Genomic DNA, 19,554 nt, shown 5'->3' with positions numbered 1-19,554 from the left:
GAACTATTCTGTATTGTGGGCGCAGCATTCTGGCAAACCTCGATCGTAATGACGTCAATCAAGTCTACCACCGATGGTGACCGGGGGAGAATTCACCTTGTTAACGGAGTCGAGTTAACTCGCGAATACCTCGCCTTAAGATCACAGAGCTAACGAGATGTACTCGGGAAATGAAACCAGAAACAAGCTAACATTACAAGTAAAATAATACTTTGTTCTTTATAAAAAGAAAATCGCCCAAAAAAAAAAAAAAAAAATAATTAGATAAAATAATAAAATGTTCGCTTTATAAAAAAATCTGAAAAAATTACAATTTTTTTAAGCGATCAACAGCATACGTTTAAAATATTTTTTGCGAATAATATATTCAGATTTCACTGTAATATGCTGAGAAACTTATTAAGTGTTTCGACATATTACGCGATGATTAACCATAATAAAGTTTTCCAGATGTTACCTCAATATTACTATTATTATCTCAATATTACTGCACAAGAAGAAAATTTCCAAGCTTATCTTTATTGCCTCTATAATTATATACACTCATAAAAAAAGATTTTAATTAATATTTAAATCAGTAAAGTAGAGAAAGAGAGGGGGCTATCCGGTGAGCTCATTATCGTCAAGTAAACTCATTCGTGTGCAGTTCAATTTGCATTCAATTTTTCCACATGCAAAACGCCGTTCTGCGTGTACTTGAAACTGTAAAAGAATATTAATTACGGTAATCTGGGGAAATTAATCAAACGTGTCGGCGGACGCGTTAATAAGGAAACAAAGGTAGATTCTTCTTGGTGGCAGCTAGTTTATTCCCTTTGTTTTGCATAGCGAGCTTCTTATTAACATGTAGCTCGGCAGCCGAGCAGAGAGAAGGGGTCATCGCTTATGCTAACGATGCTGCTGCTACTTCCTCCGAAGTAGGGACCGCGTAATGAGTTTACTTAAACGAGCTGAAGATTAAGATCTTAACTACGTTTTGTGTTAAATTTATCGCTAATACCCCTATTAAAATACCTACACAGACGGTCCGTGTGCATCTAGCCCGAATGTTTTGCAAAACCCGTCTTGACGACAGTATCGGAGTAACCTTAAACCAAGCCGATTTAAATAAGGAATTATCAAAGGTGAGTAAGAAGGTATTTGAAAATTAATGACGGCGTTGAACGAAAAAATCTGAAAAACATAATTTATGACAGCTTAAAGAATTTATTGTGACGTAAGAATTTACTTTCATCTCGCTGTATCTCGCGTTTCTGTATAAGATTTATAAGGTAATTCGAATTTTACCTTCTGCCAAACTTAATTACAATAAAGTTGAAAACCGGATATTTATATTTCACATTTTTCTGTTTTATAAATTTGCTAAGTATTGTTATCAAAGTCTTGAATCAGTTGCATTAAATCTTTACATCCTGTAAAAATCATGCGCTGCATTCGTAAGTAATTAATTTATTAATTCTCTAAAACAATTGGATTTAATTTGCTACATTTTGTGTAATGCAGAGAATTAATTTTACAAATTAAGCTTCACATAGATGATTAATGATGCTACCGAGCAACGGCGAGTAATACCTGGTTCTCTACGGTACACTCTATGCTCTCCGTGTCCAGGACGCATAAATCCGGATTGCACCGAGTAACGTCGAATTGAATTCTAATTACGCCGTGTTAATATTCCATTACACTTGTCCGCCGTGACTGGTGAAGCGCGCAGCGCGGAGGGCAACGTTGAATAATTGAACGATCATGGAAAGCGGAATGGCGAAAGCCTGTTTCCTTTCTAGGCGAATGCGCCGCGCGATTGTTACGACTGTTTCTCCGTCTTCAGCAGTAACGCGTTGTCTTCGCTGCCATCGCCGGTAACGCTATTCTTCGGCACTCAAGTATCATTCACACGAGATTGAGTGCAGTTGCAATGCGGTGCAAAAGCATTGCGCGTGCCTCCAATCTCTCTCGTACTATTTTACAATACCGGAATGATCAATTGAAATTTACACGCAAGTGGAATTTTTTTATACTTGTAATTGAAAGATAAAAACAAAGTAAAAAAAAAAATTAAATGCATTTAGTGCAATAAAATTTCTGTTTTTATATCAAATAAATAACGCGATATTTTTCCAATAATAAAATTAATAGTTGTCATCAAATATTGTAAAAGAATAAATATTTTATTTTATTTAGATTTATTTAGATATTTTTATATTTTATATCGAACATTCTTTATCAAATTGTTAAAAGGCAAATTACCGGATAACTTTAACCTGTTCTACTACGCTAAATTAGTGAAATTGTTTCATAAACTACGTGTAGAATTTTTTTCTATTTTTTCATTATTTTAAAATATATTCAATGTTCCGGAAACTTGTAGATCTTTGCGAACAATACTTAACTGCGCATCTGCTACTTATAATGTATAATATATGCGTACTCAATCTCCTGTATTATATTACAGCTGTGAAACTTGCTATTTCTACGTCGTTCATACTTGCTTCTGAGCCATGACAAAGAAATGTATTCGCCGCCATCGCTCGTTTCATTTTCTTTCTTTTCTACCTTTTATTTTATTTTTCACATGCCTCTGTTGTCCGCAATGAATACAAATGCACGTTGATACAAAGTTGCATATAAAGTTGGATTTAAGAGCCGAGAGGCAATTAAACTCCGTTACAATTTCTTACTTCTGCAAGAAACATTGCGCGTATCACAGGATGCTTGCCTTTACATATATACGTTTACTGCGAACTAAAAGCAAGTCTGGATGTTTCATGTCTGTAATGGGTTTGTGGGAAAAAAATATCAGTCATGCAGGAAAATTTTACGTTCTCCAGCAGGCTGTAAAATGTTAGAAATTATTTTTTATACTCGTGATTAGTATTTAATCACACGGAATTTCCGCAAGATGGATATCTCGCGTTAATTCGAGCGATTGCTGTACAAATAAGACTCGAATACGGATAAAGTATCGAGTAAATAGTGTTCTTTGTAATGAGCCATATGCGGTATTTTAACAAACGTTGCGCACTGTTCTATAGCGATCGGATATTTCTGTCGGAATATAACTGTCAACATGTTCTACGGCTTCGTAACAAGTTAATGACAACTCCGTGGAAATTGCCAGTTAATCCTCAAAACCGGCTTGAGTTTCTCCCTCTCGCTCTTTCTCACATCGTGCGGCTATTCAAGGTTGAAAGCCAGTGTACGGGTAATTTTAACGCTTTGAATACTACGCAAATTTCGATGATTCTAAGAAATTGTGTCGATTTACTTTTCCGCCGGTTGCGACCAATGTTTTTAAGTAGCCAAAAAATACTGACAAATATTTTCATAATTACAATACGTAAGATTATTAATAAAACCAACGTGAGATAAAAATTCAGAACATTACTTTTTGGTATAAACAATTCAACGATTGTTATAATCGTCAGGTTTCAAGAATTTTCAACAGCCGTCGAAAATTCCGTCACAACAAAGCATGAAGCGAGAGAGCGGAACACCTTGCACCGCCGGCTTTAATTTTCCTTTTTCCTCTTTATTTTCTCCGGTGACGGGAGTACGCGATAGAGGCGATACCGACGCATAAACCACCACCGGGGCTTTCATGCTTTCATGAAAACACCGCGAAGCAAAAGCCAGTGCCGCATCCACCAATGTAGAATCGCCGCTCGCCGCACTCTTTCCCGCTCGATGCACTGCAATTTCGCCCCCGCAACATCGTGACATACGGCGTATACATGTTAGCCGTGCGTTAATGCGGTCGCAACTGCAGCCGACTACCGCGCAACTTTGCAAAGCTGCTTTTCCGCACGCTCACGCAACAAAGTCCCAACTTAAATGCCGTATATTATTTTGCGGCCGATTTTCGATTCATTGTCCACGAAGCTAGTATTCGCAACGTTTATAGATCATTATTTTGACGAGCGACTGCGATTATTTGATAAAAAAGAAAGGCAAAAAATCGAAGAATCCAATCTTTATGCCAAAGAAGTAAAAATAAATAGCTGCAAAAATAATTTTCTGATTTATAACTTTAGACTGACTTCAAGAGAGAATTTTATTGTACGATATTCAAAGCTTAAAGATCAAAAAGTAGGAAGTAGAAGTGACATCTTCATTTAAAAAAAATCAATTCTAAATAGATTACAAAATCTAGCTAAAATAAATGTGAATATTTCCGAAATACAATGCAATTTTAAATTTTATTTATGAAGTTACGGAAGTAAACAATGCACATCGTAATTACTGAAAATTGATTCAAGTGCCAGTAAACTTCGATAAGTTACTCTTTGTCGAAAAGAGTTTAAAAATCATCAGTAGCGATCATGTGCAGATAAATAGTTCGAACGGGAGTGATTTTCATCGTTATAACAACATGAGAGAGAGAGAGAGCGCGCGCGCGTTTGTGTATGTGTGAATGAGCAAGTTTTGAAGCACTCAAGAGACTTGAATCGCAAACTCATTAGAGATCCTTGAAAAAGCGCTACTCGTGAAAGAGCTCATTGCGAGAGACGAGATGAAAGACCATTGCTGGAGCAGGAAAGTAGTTCGGCGAACAAACAGATTAGTCGGCTCCGCGGTTGCCACAATACGCGCGGCACTCACTTATTCATTTTGTCTCTCTATTTCCCCAATTCCTCTTGACCTCTCCATCGTATTTGTCTTCTTGGGTCTCGCTGTTCGACAGATATTATGCCACTTCGAGAAAAAGACGAAAGAGAAAAAGACCGTTCAGCAACGCGAGGATAATCTTAGCTAATCCTGTATAACCCGGGTGCAATTTTAAAATGGCGCACGGATTCCCATTAGATCCTGTTCCGACGGTTTTTCTCTACGTTACATTGTAAAAGTGGCGGTATATATGATCGTCAAAAGTTTTTGGCTTGTTCATAATTATATGGCGTGGCAAATCGCTGCGGCGACTACAGGCGAAGAGAAGTTGCATGATTAGTTGCCGCTATTATCGGTCGATTGCAAGCGAAAGAGAGATCTAGCTTTATTATAATACGTTTCGGCGTTGTTGATTGCCGTATTGTTAGACATAACATTAATAGTATAATGAAATATAATGAATGATATAGTAAAATAAAAATAATTGAGAAAAAGAAAATTAAACAGTAAAAAATGCGTTTTATAATAAAATAGCGATCAATAGAGATCAATCCCTATATAACGCAGAGCAAGTTAGACAGGTTTTTATATTTCATACGATTTTGTTCGTGGAGAATATCAGCGAATTTAGTAACGTCAATAAAGCTTAAAAATATTATTTATTCTTCTCGAGCCCTCCTTGAGCCATGCAATTTTAGACGACATAAGTACGAGAGAAAATTGTAATAAAATTTATTTAACGAAGTCTTACGCAATCAAAAGTAAATCAAAGGATTTAATGTTGAAACGCGCTGCTACGAATCTGATATTCCAACATCGTGACAGAAATATTATTCTCGTCCGTGAACAATCATTCGATCGTATCACTTAATCCTTAAAAATTGCACAGCTAAGAGAGCCTCGAGGAAGCCGAGGACAAAGAACACGGAAAGGGACGAAAAAGGCCATTCTTCCAGGAAGGTAGCCATTACCTACTTCGGTGGGACACTATAAGCAAGTAAACTCGTTTCACTCGTGGGACGAGCGAGTAGGAGTTTTAACGTCGACCGGTAGATCAGTTAACTAGCTCGATACCTCGATGGCGGATTGGCTCGTGTCAAGTGCTACTAACAGGAACCAACACTTGACGGAACTAGCAAAAGCTTTATCATGAGACATGAGAAAACTGAATTTGTCTAGAAAATTGCACGAAGTATGCATACAATTTTATAATAGAAATAAATTAATTTTCATACAATAATAACCATGTAATATGAATAAAACAATTAAAGATTTAATAATACAATTTAATTGTATCATTAAATTGTAAATTGTAATTGCACTGATAGAATTCAATTTTTAATTATTTAATTACGCTAAATTTCAATAAATTATTTTTTATCGAATCCTTTTGTCTTTTTGCATATTTAGAAAAATAAACAAGACTAACGTTGCATTAACTTTCAATAAAATGATCAATAAAATCTCAATGTAATTTTATTTTGTTATCTTTGTATGCCGCAATTAATTATTTTTTCTTTAAACACGAATGTAGAATAACAATTAAAGATCACTATGCTAAACGAGTTATTCCCTCGACACAATATGTTAACAACATAAGAGCATCGGTACAGATCCGATTGCACAGCAGCAACGACAGGAATCTGATGCGAGGCCAAACGCGTCCGCTGCCAATACGCGTCACGGCTCAAGTGAAAATATTATTGGAAATCGCTTACGCGTTTTCAGCACGTTCCGAGTGGTTGCGCAGGCTTGCGTAACATATGAACATTTTTCCACGCGACACATACAATGACATTCTTTGATTTCTCCGCGATTCAATTGAAACTTTCAAGTTTATTGAATGGACCATTATATTCTTTAATGATGAACGATTTCATATTTCTCATATAACGTACGGCCATCTTTTACGATGTGATAAAACGTGTACGATATTTTTTTGGTCCCTTAATTTAAAAAAATAATAATTCCTAAACTGTTTAATTATTTTATTATAATTTAAAACGAAACAAACTTATCATTGAAAAGAATATTCTTCAAGTTATGTAACGTTAAGTAACAAGATACGCTTGAGTCTTCTACAATGCAATAAAATAATATATTAATAATTTTTTCTTTTTTTATTTTTGTAACTTAATTAAGCATTGTTTTTATGCAGTTTAGTATGTTATGCAAATAAAAAGTAAGCATATCCGCTATGTAATTAAAAAATTATTATTCCCGAGAAGAACGTACGCTTTTACGTAAGACGTGATCATTCTTCTGCGCTTAATAGTGTAATAATTGACATTTCTAATTTAGTTATGGCTTTTAAGTTTACGGAACCGTATGCTACATTATAAAACTATGCAGATGCATTCAATATAGTATAAAAGTTATTATTTGTGGGCACGTACAATTACGCTTATGTAACGCATAATCATGCTTTTGTGGTGCGCTATAAAACTGTCTTATTAATATCTTGTGTTTTTTTCGATTCGATTATAGTTCAAGTTTTTGAGCATTTTTTTATAAAATCAAAAGCGAGACTTGACGTATAAAGCATTATTATTTGTAACACTGATGCTTACGTAACAGAATATAAAACGCAAAATTTATATGTACATTGAAATTCCAACAGTATTTTAGTGGTTTAAATAAATAATAGAAATTCTCTTTAAAAGCTAAATTTATTATAAAAAAATATTAAAAAAAAACTTATTTCTATACGTTTTACGACACGTACACCTAGTATATTTCCATTCAATTTGCGCGCGTTACATCATTTCCGTGGCGGAAAATGTTAATGTTGATCGAGAATGGAACATATTTTCCAATTTATGTCACAGTCGTTATACGGTGCTGAATATACGATTTGTTCCTGATAACACGCGTTCACGCGCGGAAGATTTTATCTTCAAGCATATGTCTCTACAAGCTGATGACCGTGCCAAGTTGTTCCGTTCTCATTTGACAGCAACTGAGTATCTTACGAGCGTTCTAAAATATATGCTTGACCAATGATTGTCGTTAACCGTGGGAACAATCGCGCTCGTGCGAAATGTAAGTACGCTTTCTCGACCGTTGAACATCGACAATTGGTACGAATTGATAAGGTCTAATAATAAAGCTTAGTACTATTATTATTGTGGTAAAATTTGACTTTAACGTTGCGTCATTTCCATTCATAAATTTTCAAATTTGTAATTTTGTAAAATGCTTTTCCGAAATAGCTAATCTTTCGAAATAGAAATAGATAAATTATAATTTATTACCGAATCACAATGCTATTGCAAAATGTTTAAAATAATTATATCACTTTAATATATATGTATAATCATATGAATATTTCATTCACTCCGAAAGAGGAGCTGACATATTTAATATATTCTAATACATTTTTTAATTTAAAATATGATGTGTAACAATAATTATTTCACACAAAAAAAGTTATATAAAAGTCAGTTCATCCAAATTCAGCTTTTTATGTGCAATAAAAAATTTAATATGTTTTTTAGTGTACGATAAATTTAGCAAATGACCATACGATAGTGCCGCAGGCGCGAACCGTTTATTCCGAAAAGACGTGTGCTACAATCGCGTAAATTTATCTCAAGAATCGAAGCCAACCGACGCGAACATAACAGTGGCGATCACTTGCAGATTGTAACCACAATGTTCACGGCCAATTCTTGGCGGAGCATATACTGCAAGTACATTTCCAACGAAAGCCAGTTCTTCTATCAGCATTTATGAAAGTTGAAATTATTGTCCAATAGCCGAAACTTTCTCTGGGACTATTTTTACGAGTTTTATTCATAAATATCAATAAAGAATTACAGCAAATATATATATATATATATATATATAGACTTGTCGAGAAATGAGAGTGCCACTTTTTAAATTAAAAAAAATATTAAAATTTATAAAATATTTTAAAGATAATTTTTATATATCATTTTATATAAATTTTTCATGTTTTCAGGTACTATGTGTGAAGCTAGCGTATCACTTTGTGCAAACTCAAACTGTTAAGAGTTCTAACTTTATTTTCATTAATTCAATAACCAGGTTCATATGCTACATCTCAATTTTCACCGTGAAAATTTTTTCGTCATATTTCGTCAGATTTTAAGAAAATTTTGCATCAGAATTCTGCTTAGAATTTTGCATTAGTTCTAGAAAGATTTCCTAAATATAACAATAACATTTCAATCTCTTTATTATAAGTAAAGTCAAAATTCGTAAATAATTTATAAGTTTCTATTCTTCTCAATCTCACATACATCTTCGTGTATGTAAACCTGAGTTATGCAAAGTAGATTTTCTAGGAACTACGGCTATAAAGAGTTGACCGATGCACACAAAATGCAGTAGTAAGTAAAGGTCAAAACCGCCTGCCGTCTTTCGATCGACGAGATTCCGATCAGATTGCTCAAATACAGGAAACCGTTCTTTCGATGCAGGTCACGATCGATAGGATCGAGCGATGCTCGGTCGCACAATCGTGGTAGCTAGATAGAGCCAAACGAACGCATACAGATGAACTGGCATTATCCTCGATCGCTAGGCTCGCGGTATAACGAAAACGTGCGCTTCTTCTTTCGCCCTATTTAGTCTTTAAATTCCCGAGCGATTTTCGCTACCGTTATTCAGTATAGGTAACCGCTTGTTAAACGTGATTTCCGCTGGCGTGCACAAAGTCAGACTTATTGCTCGTATTATTTGAATTTAACAAAAATCAAACTTTCCACATATACCAAAACAATTGTTCAAGTTCTTAATAGAATCTAAAAATTCTATCTTCCATCGTCGCATGCAAGCTTTTTTTATCGCGTAAAATTTTAGAAATATCGGAATAACGTTGTATATACCATATTTATTTGAAATTAAAGTCGTAAAATACATCTGTGATTCATTATGTATAAGAACCGGATTTTACGTGTCTCCGTTGCTCGCGTTAACACGTGTGACTTACATATTCCTGGCGAGTGCATAAATATTTATATGCTTGATTCGTATGACGCAGAAACGGCCGTATTCAAGTGAAGGACATCGACGAGATGTTTCAGATCGCGATACAAAATTCCGGTGAAATTTCGCGGTTGGCTGCGCGCTTTATCGTGCTTCATCATGGAGTACGAATGATTTGCGCATCATGCGCGCTACATGGCAACGTAGCCGTATTCATTTTTGTTTTTTTTACGACCATGGCGAAAGGTGCGAGAATATAACTCGGACTACACGAAAACGCGGTTCGGCAGTAATGACAAGGCTGCGTTCCGCAGCCTCTGCTTTGCGTCGCGAAATTGCGCTCGTTTAGCCGCCACCAAACTTGGCAGCTTGTCCGCAACGACGCAATTTCGTTCGCGTATACAGGTATTCGCTATGCAGATACACGCGTTTTCGACTAACGCGACAGATTTATGTCACCGCAAATGTATCGCGAACGATTTAGTCTCGCGTGATGTCGTGCTTTATTCGTTAACGTATTTTTATTAATTTGTGCTCGAATATCGGAAGAACCTATTTTCTCTATAATATAACACGGTGCAAAACCGATGATATTTTTGCCGCGTCGAATAAAACCGACGTTTTTGTCGCATCAAACAAGCGCCGTAGATACGTGACGTTGTAATTACGTTGTTTTATAGCTTACTCATGGGAGGGCACTTTTTTGCGAAAATCGTGCGATCAGGCAGGTTTTCTCGGACGGGAGTTTCTAAAACCGTATGACGAGCCATAATGCCATAATGATAATTATATCGGCCATCTTGAATTATCGCGTCAGAAGCGGGCGAGCAAATAAACGAAAAAGCTTCTCACAAGTAACTTTTTGCCGATAAAATTATCATAGTTCGATGGAGTAAACTTGGATAAGCCAAAAAAACTCATTGCGTACATGAAATGTGTTACATAAAATGCTTCAAAGCGTAATATCTTCTCAAAGTGTCGCAGATAAGTTTTTTGTCACTCTATGTAGCTCCTGGCACATTTGTCCAATCATTATTTCAACTAGTAAAGTGCCATTGAACTATCAGCAAACGCGTGCCAACATGTTATAATTATAGTAATTGCACGATATTTTCGTCGTGATGTATTATACTTCATCACAAATTAGTTACGTCAAACAAATGAAATAAAAAGATAAATGAAACTAAATGATGTGAAATGTGCGCGCACACATGTACAAAATAAAATTGCCGCATTAAATCAAGTAAAACTGTAATTAATGATTTATCTTTATTCGGTGTTTTTATACTCGGAAAAAAAATTTTTCTCACTGGTTGAACGCAATTGGCATTTTCTACTAACAATCAACTTGTTTATTTAACAACGTGTTGCAAAAGTTACAGCAAGTTGTAAAGTTGGAATATTTTAACTCGATTAACTCGCCGCGAGCTGACGAGGAAAAAAAGCAAACTAGTTTACTAGCGTTTCAAAATGCATGCCTTTTTTATTAGCTATTAGCACACTAGCGTGCCAGTTGTTGGTGCATCGTGTAAACTACGCTTCAGTCAATACTGCAATTTTTTGTAATAAAATTATAATACTTGACCAAGTTTTTTTTCTAACAAAATACAATAATATCGTGCCAAAATTCCGGCGTGAAGAGTTGGCAGCGCCGGCGCGCAACAACTATAAAAACGAGACACAGAATGGCGAACGAATGAACGACGCAAAGCGGCGGTATGAAAATCACGGCAAAACCAGCTCTGCCCTCGGTCGAGCGAACGAACTTCTTTCCTGCTCGAACGAACGACCTAATCGAATGAGTCAGTGTGAATTCCGGCCGACTAACTTCTTGGCACTGCGCGTAAGATGCAACGAAAAAGCGGATCGAAACTCGACAGGCGGCTCAGCCGAGAATTCCAGCGGCGGCTGATCGCGAAAAATGCGAAGGCAAGCTTTTTGAAACCCTCCCTCCCATCTTTCTCTCCCAGAGGCAAACTTTAAGCGCCGCTTACACCGCGAACGGGCAGAAATAGAAAGACATTCACATCGAGACGGAATATTTTCCCAGATATTTACATTTAAAGCTTGACATTACGCCAAACTTATAAATGTCGCTACGTTTTTCAAGAAGATGAATATCATCACTAAAAATCGAATATTTTTAAAGCACTAATGCAGAAATAATTAAAATATGAAAAGTTATTTCTTGATCAGATTGTAACAGCTGTTTATACACAATATATTTTAATTCTATTAACATTATAAACTCATTTTTAAAAATATTTAGATTTGCTTTTGTTAAAATAAAAAATAATACTTTTTCACGCTGGAATTTTGGTTGAATGTTTCATAGTACACCTTTCACCTTGCTTGACAAAACGCATTAATTTTACAACACGGGACCTTTACAGATTAGACACGTCGATTTTTCGGGCAAGATAAATCTGTAAATGTGTACAGGCGAGGCGAACCGATAGAAAGACGGATGGCACTTAAGTGAAGAGTAGCCTCGCTGCCGGATAATGGTCAGAGGTTCTCTTAGATCCTGTATTGTATGTGTGGTCAGACCCATTCTTACTCGACAGAGAAAGCCACGAAAAGATTCTCATTCAACCGTGGAACAAAGATTCTCACAAGCATTCGTGTGCACTGGACTCTTTTCTACTTAAACATTCCTTATCGCAAGTTATATGAAGAAAAAAAAAAAACAAAAACTAAAAATATATCCATTTGACCTAATTTGTTTCGTATTCTTTCATTTTTGTATGATTAATTAAAAAAAAATATATATCCAAAAATATATATCTGTTTTGAAAAATATATATCTAGTTTTGAAAAAAATGTATATCATTTTTTCTGTCTTATTAAAATTAAAAATTAGCTTGTTGTCTACGTACTAGAATTTTATTACTATAATTTATGATTATTCAATCTCTAAAAATATGATTTTTAGAGAGATTGAAGCTATATACTAAAAAAATATACATATATTTCTCTTTTTTCTATTCAGCTATTACGAAAGCCGAATGCAGATCGTATCTTTCACTCTAAGTGATTATAATCTCACTAAACAACATTAATAACGTACCTTGTCATTAACTACTTAAATAATATCTGATCAACGAATGCATGCAAATATTCCCTACAAATTATTAAGAATTACAAATTAAGGTCGGCTAGTTTTACATTACAACACGATAATTAGAAAAGTCTAAAGCAACACGTGTTCGCCGCCAATTGAGAACCTCCGAAACCCCCTGCGCACCTTCCTTCTATTGCCGACGACTGCGGACCGATATAATTAGCGTGTTTAACTCTGATTTATAATGACGCTGGAAACGCCTACTGTCCATGAGCCGTATCAAGCATAGAATTCACGGTGAGTATACAGGGTGTCCCGAACAGAGCGCAGTGTCCCGTTATCGTTATACGTGATCCGGAAATGGTAATGAGAATATTAATTTTCGAATAGAAATCGCATTTGATAAAATAAAATAAAAATAATGAAGGAAAAGGATTCCGATTATTTTTGCTAAAAAAGAGGTCAATTTAAAATTCTGCAACAAATAAATACCGAAGAGAAGCAATGACAGAAGTGGGACACTGTACGCAAATAATATTAGATTAATAATTATCACAATTATGGGGATAAAGAAAAATTCTCACGCACGCATCTGTTTATTCACGTGTCGTGTATTGCTCTTCTCTTAAAAATCTCATGAAAATAATTATTCAATTAATTAATAGTTATTCGAAAACTCGCCCACTGCTAGAGCGTCATTACAGCAACATATGACAGCATATCGAATAGATGGATGCAATTATATCGTTCATGAGGACGGCCATTTCGCTGATTTCAGCTCAAAATAATCACGATACAGAATTTTCTTACTGCATATATCAATTTTTGAACATTAAACTTTCGAAACTTTTTATACTTTGTATCGTACTTCATATATATATTATGATGTATAAATATTCAGTGTAGAAAGTTTATTTATACAAAATCATCTTTGTGAATAAAAAAAGTTAACAATAAGACATTTCGATCGATCAGTCTTTAATTTATCCAATTATAATTTTTAATTATATTGTAAATACGTATCGAATGAGAAGTCATTGAATATTAATAGAACGTATTTATTATTCAAAGCACGATATAGCGTGTCGTGGTTCAAATGACTTCCCACGATTGAACTCTTCTAACGCCATGTCTTCCTATTTTTCACTGCTTGAAGATCATTACGAGGCGAAAGTCGCTATAAATGTTCCGACAAAGTACAGTTAGACTATTCGAAGTCGCACGCGCGTATACGTCGCGTCATATGCTTGAAAAGACTGAAATACAATCTATACGTGACGTGTTAAAAAGCTGAATGAGTACAAATTGTATTGCTTGCACTCGACATCCTGTTTGAAATTCCATGCTTTCAAAAAAATTATACAAAATATCTCAAATTCGCCTCAATGCTCCGCGTCGCCAATAATCAGTACGATTTTATATAAATTATAATAATGAATTGTAAATTATTTTATTATTAAAAAAAAAAAAAAAAAAAAAAAAAGAAAACAAAATACCAATGTAAAATTTTAATTCACCATTAATGTAGCTGTCGAGATTTCTGCGGACCAAAAAAAGCTATCTGAAATGACGAATGAAGTGACGAAATAGACGACGACTAATCTTTTAAGTTGTCTGAAACGATCTTTTTAACGACCGGTTAATTAAGAGACGCATGCGGGCTGATGATTATATATATATATATATAACGGCGCCTATTTTCTCTACCTTACATGAATCCATGCGGGAGAATGGCGGACCGCGAAAGTCGCTTCACACACACAATGACTATTCCCCTTATCTTTTTTCCTTTTTCTCTCTGTCTTTGTCGTGCTCATTCAACTTTGTTTGCTCGTCGAGTACTCGACTTCTTAATGCGACAGCTGAAAGTCTCCTGACTCGTCGGCGATTTACGAGCCGCTCGTAATTTATCGTCACCCCCACTCCTTCGCGCAGTCGAGAATGCCTAGCTATTTACCTAATTGTGACCGTAACGCGGAAACAATTGAACGAAGTAGACATATTTTCTCTCTCTCTCTCTCTCTCTCTCTCTCTCTCTCTCTCTCTCTCTCTTTCTCTTTCTCTCTCTCTCTCTCCCGTTCCCTCCCTTCTCTTTCTCTCCTCTTCTCACTAATTATTACTTCACCTGTTATAAATTGCCGGGTGACATTTTGCAATTAGCATAGACGAATAAACAAACCGCGTATCCGTGATTAATAATACAAGCTGTTTTATAAATCTAATCATCGCTATTAGCTTTTTCTCTTTCTATTGAGAATGAAAATTAATAATCGATGATCCTTTAATGGTGCCATGTTCCAGACCATTAAAGCTGCGCTTAGGGAGCTTTTAGAGTTTTTTAATATGCTTAAACACGCGTAAAATTCCATTAAAAAGAAAACCAAAGCTGGTTTTGCCTTCTTTCTTATAGGAAAAACTATTTAGAATTTATATGATTTCGAATTTTTTGGTTTTCATGACTTTAGAGCTGTGAAGCTGACTCGAAATGTGAATTTTTATAAAACTTATGCGGCATTTGATTGTTCATAATTTGATCATATTTGTCCATACATAATTTTTTTGTCCACTTTGCAGAAAAGTTACATACAAACAAAAAATTGAATTAAATTTTGTCACATTTAAATACGTTTTTTTGTCCTGTAACTTTTCTTTGCAAAATAGATAAAAAAAATTATATATGAACAAATATAGTTAAATTGTGGACAATTAAATGCCGCATAAGTTTTATAAAAATTCAGAGTACCAGCTTTACAGACCTCTTGACTTCTTAGCTTCGTCTATTTTATTCAGCGTTAAGTATAAATGCCTGATCTCTCATATTGAAATCTAACCCTACAATTATATCATATAAATAATATTGATAATACTTAATGTATTAATAATAAAAAAATGTTTTATTGATTCAATATCCTCATTCTCGATGCGATGTGCGAAAATATAGCCTAATAGTCTGTTTGTGATAATTCCGCTTGAAACACAACCAGCTACCATGCCAGCTGGCTAATAGAGGTAGATATATAAAAGGAGATTGAAAGGTGATTGATGGAACAAGTCGATCAAGCCTCCACAAACATCCAATGTGAGTGTGTATAATGGATAAGCTGAGCGTATGTTACGTGGCAAAGATACGAGGAATCTGAACGTTCCTGAAGAAAAGATTCTTTCCTACTTGTGAAATCGGACAAACGAGAAACCTGACCATTAAAAGATAAAACTATTCTAGAAAAAGTCAAAAGTATTTGAAATGCATACAAATATTAAAAAGCGTCTTTTCCGCCTCTTTGATGTCTCGAATTCTTGTCAGTTTGAACGTTTTATTTTATACACATTTATATTACTTGATCGTTTAAATTAAATAATAGGAGATAATGAAATAGTTGCGAAATCACATATCAATGCTCTTACTCGTAATTTATCGAATATATATATATATATTTCATAAATACACGACAATAAAAACACGAAAAACTTTCCATCTGCCTCGTGATGCTGTGCATCAATATCGTGTAAGCAGCATGATAAGTTTACATGATACATAAACGCGTCAGCGGCATCGAGTTGGCAACCGCATGAACGATCATAGACTTCGTCGAAGAAACTAAGCTGATAAAAAAAATCATGATTGACTTCTCGAGATATTTTATGCGACGACCGGGAAATATGATAATTCTCTGATTTCTCTCACCGCATTCGTTATATATATGCGAATAAATCTAACGCTTATTTGCATTTTTATTCGAGAATATTAACATTTTTATCTACATATTATATGCTGGATTGACATAAAAAGTTTGCGTGTATTTTGAATATATCGTATAATAGAGAATATATCTTATATATCGTATAAGCGTCTATAGATGGAAAATAAAATATTAATTTATATACTGATATGCATAGTATACAAATATTTACTTTAAATAAATACGATAGTGAATTTGAACATTTAACGAGAATATTAGCCTCGTAATATCATAGAAGTCAAACCTCACTTATTTTTCGAATAAAAACTTAATTTGAAAAGCAAGAGAAAGAAAGATAGTGTTATGAATATCGAGCATTGTTTGTAAGGCAATATGTATGTACAGAAATCACGTAACTTCATAATGTATCATGATAAAACTGATAATTTAGATCTCTCGTTAAACACACATAAACGGTCGATGCTTGCAATTGAAATCCTCTAGCGTTAACAATTTAATTAATAATAAAATACTAAACAAATCTTTGTCCTCATTATCGCACAACTCACTGGCTCAAAGCACGCTGTTTGCTTTCAGTCGCGTCGTTCTCGTTAAATTTTCACAATGAAAAAAACATGTTTATTAAAGATCAAAAGTCTCGTTTCGGTATAAAAAGGCCAATTGTAATTTTGAAAAAGTTACATTTTAATTAATGTTGTTATTTGCATTCAGAAATATTCAATATTTAACTAAAAAGAGGAATGCACTCGAAATCTCTGTTTATATTTGTTAGTACAAACATTTCTTTTAATACGCGCCCATTCTGTTCACTATTAACAATCTCCGAAAATTAACAGTGCGTTAAATGAATCAATATGTCGCTTTGAATGCAACATTAAATTATCGGCGATAAAAGCGCGAAAGAGGCAGCTCAATCAAGACCGGTTGATAAATCACACCGCGGCCTATAAACATAAATATTGTATAAGTAAAACATTATCGCGCAATTCGACGTTCTCGGTCTCTCTTATATCGCTCGATCATGCGCAACATGTCCGTAATGAGAGAGATAATAGCGGCCGCGGACGCGATACGATCTTGTACTTTCGACAAAGCATAATCGATCATCGACTTTTAAGTCTTATCGATAATTCGCCACGTGTGAAATATACATTATCACATGGCTACAAGTACGCGTTATCGCTCGTAAAAATATATGAGCATTAGTTCAAGAGTAGTGAATGAAAATAAATTACGTTAAACTGTAAAGAGCGTGATAAATTAATGATCGGTACTTTTTTCCGATTAACCTCTCCTACTAAAATGCAAAGAATAATGCGTAAATAAATTTTAAACAGAAAGCATTATCAATATTGTGTCCACTAGACACAAATTTGTATTTCTCTCAGAGACGCCAGTGTTTTCTATTAAAATTTCCAATGTGTTAAATAAATGAGCAAATTTTGTGATGTGCAAAAACAACGTAAATTAAATTTTTATCGCTTTTGCTGTAAATTCACGTTGAAAACCTTGACAGAGAAATAGGAAAGTGATAAACGCTGCAAAGATTATCTGGATTAATTATTTTTGCACACAGTGTATGTAAAAAAATACATAGTCGATTCACGAACGTAAAGCCGTTACGCGTGAATACTCGATATATTAATACGCATCGTGTATACACACGCTTGCAGACAAACACGTCGTGTTTTCAGCAAAGCTGTGCGTTTTTGCGCACCGCGGCGTGATTGACAGCCATCATTGCACTGCACTGTGCATTCAGTGCATCGCAATTACGCGTGTAATATGCGCTCCGAGAAATAAATTATACGCATATCTCGTCTTTAGTGGATTTATTGATAGCCGCGTGGCGCATTAACAAAGTAAGCTCTCATCCAGCTATCGAATTATCAAGATCAATTATCTAAAAAAATTGTGCAAACATCTTAATGCAATTTTTCCTACCACTTAATTCGAACTCAATTACAGCATCTGATAGAATATTATTAATGCAAATCATTATTTGCGTTGAGTATTAAAGAGATCGTACGTCTGTCGTGAAGCATCGATCGTCAAGAATTCGTTAAGTCGTTCCGATCGCAGTAATACAATAACAAAGATTGATACGGCGAGATTACGCAAGTGTTTCGCTCCGGATAATTTAATCAGACGATTCGCCTCCATTTGCGCGGATTAAATCGATTCCACGAAAAATTTATCGCCGTTCAAATGGCCTAGGGTACAATCGACCTACCCGCCTCTTCCCCCTCCCGCCCATCCTCATTTAGTCCCAATTCCAGTAGTTTGACACTAATTGACGCAGGTACGACCTATCGCCACTCGACTATATCCATTACGGTGAGCATAGATATATGTGAACATTTACCGTTAGCTGTGGTAATACGCGCGGGGGATTCGACAGAATAGCTATTTCGAACAGGCAACGAAGAGAGAATCGAGGAATGGTTTTCCCTATTATCTCCCTTACTCGTGGAGAAATTCTTCCCCTCCCGCTCCTTCGCCACTCTCATTGGATTCTCCCTGAAATTGCTCGAGGAATGTCGTAGTCTGCAGAGAGACTGGAACCAAACTTGGTTCTTCAACGTGACCTCTCCTCCGCAATCGAACCACTTCCGATTGACTGCATATATTAAGTCTCGTTGGGCGAAATTGTTCGAAAATTAGCTTTGCTCGCTGTCTGAGCGAAAAAATGTTTATTTACATCTTATACAGATTTCGTGAGTAGTAAACGATCAAATTTCTCGAATAAATACGTATATAAATACGTATATTTTAATGTTTGCCTAAACAAATTTTATATAAACGGCAAGATTTATGTAAATTGCGCAAACTGAGCTTATGACTAATTTTCTAAATTTATCCTTTGTAAAAAGCAAACCACTTTGAATCACATTTTAAAAAGCATTTAAAAAGCACATTAAGAAAGAAAACAGAACAAAAATTCGAAAACAAAAATAATATCTACTTTTAATAAATGTTTACGATTGTTCATAGCAAAAAAAAAAAAACAAAAAAATTGAGGAGAAATGATGAAATTTATTTTCTTTGAGAAATGGATTTGGCGAAAAAGAAATGAAAAGAAGAAATTAGAAAACCTATCACAAGTATAACGGAAACAGACTATGAACGGTATAGATTACGCGTGAAAAGACAATTTGCATACAAAATTCATGTTTAATGTCAGTTGGTAATATGCGAGGAAGACAGAAACTACGGCGGAATAACTATTTC

General features: G+C 34.9%; 1 protein-coding gene across 5 annotated transcripts in view; it reads right to left on the bottom strand.

Annotated features, from left to right (window-relative positions):
- Window positions 1-19,554, bottom strand: part of LOC105679791 (zinc finger protein 608-like) — a 138,025-nt gene that overhangs the window by 64,429 nt on the left and 54,042 nt on the right. The window lies entirely within an intron of this gene.

The sequence above is a fragment of the Linepithema humile genome, chromosome 1 (assembly GCF_040581485.1).
Source record: "Linepithema humile isolate Giens D197 chromosome 1, Lhum_UNIL_v1.0, whole genome shotgun sequence".
NCBI lineage: Eukaryota > Metazoa > Arthropoda > Insecta > Hymenoptera > Formicidae > Linepithema > Linepithema humile.
This window is presented reverse-complemented; position numbering and strand designations above follow the sequence as displayed.